Source organism: Phascolarctos cinereus, unplaced genomic scaffold (genome assembly GCF_003287225.1).
Source record: "Phascolarctos cinereus isolate Bilbo 61053 unplaced genomic scaffold, phaCin_HiC Scaffold_1;HRSCAF=81, whole genome shotgun sequence".
Classification (NCBI taxonomy): Eukaryota; Metazoa; Chordata; class Mammalia; order Diprotodontia; family Phascolarctidae; genus Phascolarctos; species Phascolarctos cinereus.
The window spans coordinates 40202217-40204809 of record NW_027555514.1 but is presented as its reverse complement, the minus strand read 5'-3'; the positions used below and the strand labels follow the sequence as shown (position 1 = coordinate 40204809).

The 2593-nt window shown below is 39.1% G+C and overlaps 1 non-coding gene across 1 annotated transcript; it reads left to right on the top strand.

Annotated features, from left to right (window-relative positions):
• Nucleotides 1–599: 599 nt before the first annotated feature.
• Nucleotides 600–671, top strand: TRNAC-GCA (transfer RNA cysteine (anticodon GCA)). Its single transcript has one exon. It is a non-coding gene; the product is annotated as a tRNA-Cys (tRNA).
• The last annotated feature ends 1922 nt before the right edge of the window (nucleotides 672–2593 follow it).

Here is a 2593-nt window from a genome sequence, read left to right as displayed (position 1 = left end):
GTTCAGGGGAGAGGTCATTTCGCTGTTGATCCAGAGGCTCATGCTTTGAACCTGGCGTCTCCCCGTGGATGACCTCACAGAGCTGGCAACATCCCAAGGGAATGCTGCAGCTAAGCAGACAGGCTTAGTTCACTGTTGACCTGTTCTCATATGACTGGATGTAGTTGAACCTGGCCTGGGATGAAGCTCCCAAATACAGATGGGTTTTTTTGTATGCTTTAATTTTTTCTCAGATGATGTTTGTTGCAAGGGTCTTCCTGTCATTAAGGAAGTATTAGTAACCTGATCTCAGTGGCTGAGCTTACATCTTCCTTCTCTGTGATCTGGTTATTTTCCGTATATCATGTTAGGTGTGATTCAGCCGAGTTATGATGGGAAGAGAGCACTTGAGGCAGTGTGGCTAATGACAGGACTAGGGAAAGGTGAAACGGATGGGCTCTGGCTTGAGCTCCTATAATGTTAAGCTATCTCTTATGATTTGTAGCATCCTAACGCACTTAGGGAAGCTTTATATGGCTTCTCTGACTCATAACATTTGAGATTGATGATGCCAAGCCTGAATCTAGAAACAAAGAGAACTATCATTTCTTTTTAGGTGTGGGGGTATAGCTCAGGGGTAGAGCATTTGACTGCAGATCAAGAGGTCCCTGGTTCAAATCCAGGTGCCCCCTAGAAACAAATTTACCTTTTTTTTTTGCAAGAATAAGATTTAAATTTTATTTCTCCCATATATCACTGGTTGAATATCACTGGAAATCTAGCATCTTCCTTTTGGATACCATGTGGCTTGAAATTACCTCACTTTCAGGATTTGTCACTGACTATAATCTAAGTCCTATTCCTGACTCTCCACTATTCAGTCAGGTCCCAGAATTGGGTAATATGAGAATAGATCAGTTTGCATAGGTTAGTCCCTTGGCTTCTGTCTCTCTTCCCCCATTGTATTTGCTAGGTCTCAGTAAGATGGTGAATGGTTAAAATTTTCATTTTCCTGTTTTCATAATAATTGAGACCACTAAATGCTAGAAATTTTCAGATGGAAACTTGGGCAAATGGGAATCAGGGTATTTTGAGTTGGAGAAATCTTAACTTTGGATCACACGATATTTCTTTTATTTATAAAATGAGGTTTTAGATGGTTTAGTATCCTCCCCTCTAATATTCAATGATCCTAAGAATAATAGGCTCACACAGCATATCATGGTATAGAAGAAACCATGAAGTCCAAAGACCTGGGTTCAAGTCCTAGATCTCATAACTAGTAAATGTGTGCTTTTTTATCTCCAACTTGCCCTGTGTATGCCTTACATGTATGTAGTTGTTTGCATGCTGTCTCCCTCATAAGAATGTAAAGTCCTTAAGGGAACGGACTGTTTTTGCCGTTCTTTGTATCCCCAGTGCTTAGCACAGTGCCTGACACATACTAAGTGCTTAGTGAATGTTTGTTGTCCTGCTGACTATGTCTCTGACCCTAAGTTTTCTCAACTAAAAATAGGGAATAATAATTATATTACATACCTCACAAAATTGTTGGGAGTAGAGGGCTACCTAAATCTGAACTATTATTGCTATAGAGTTGGAAGGGATCCTATATTTTGAGGTAACAAGTTATAGCAGACTGGAATGACATAGACATGAGAAATTATTTCCATTAAATTGTGATTACCCTGAAAGCAAGGATTGTCTTTTGCCTTTCTTTGTATCTCTGGGACTTAGCACAGTGCCTGGTATTCCACAGACATTTAATGAGTACTTATTGAAATGATCTGTACTTATGGGACAAATGTGATTTATCTGAATAGACTGAAGAGGAGAATTTGGTGATTAATGATAAACTAAGGGTTTGGGTTTTTTTTTGCAGAGAATGCCTGATCCAGAAAGATAAGGAGAGGTGAGAGGACAGATTTTAGGATTGTATAAGCTATGTTTGAAGCTTGGAGTGATGGATTATATACTTTCCCTAGAGGAATAAGTCCATCTGAGCAGAAGGAGAGTTTGGAAGCATAAAATCAGAGAAGTCACTAGTAGCTCAACTGGTATGGTGGAGATGTCATGTTTGGTGAAATGTTCACCAAGATCAATGGGATTCAACTCAATTTACCACTGGAAACATCTACTCAACATCGAGGCGGTAGTTATCAAGGAGCTTTTATGGACAGATCTTGAGACAGAAGGAGTACCCTGATGTTTACAGTTCCAGAATTGTGAGATACATTGAGTACATAGGCTTTCCTCACCCTTGTACCCACTTGGCAGCTTTTTTCTTCTGTATCTGCCCGCTTTCCTCCCACGTGAGAGATGTAGCCACCTTATGTACCCATTATGCATATCAAATGATTCTCAAATATCTAAGTGATAAGAAATTTTTTGTCTGTTAATATATACTTAACATTGTGCTGACCACATTGACTCCTTCCCTTCTCCCTTTTTAAAAGTTTTTGCTAAAGAATACATATTAGTCATTTACTACTTCAAATTACTTCTAAAATTTCTTAGTGAATGGAGAGGGATGTTTTGTTTATTTGGCTATATAATTTTTTTCCCTGGTAATTTGGTAAGGGAGAGCGCAGGGTTTTCTTAGCCCAACTTCTAC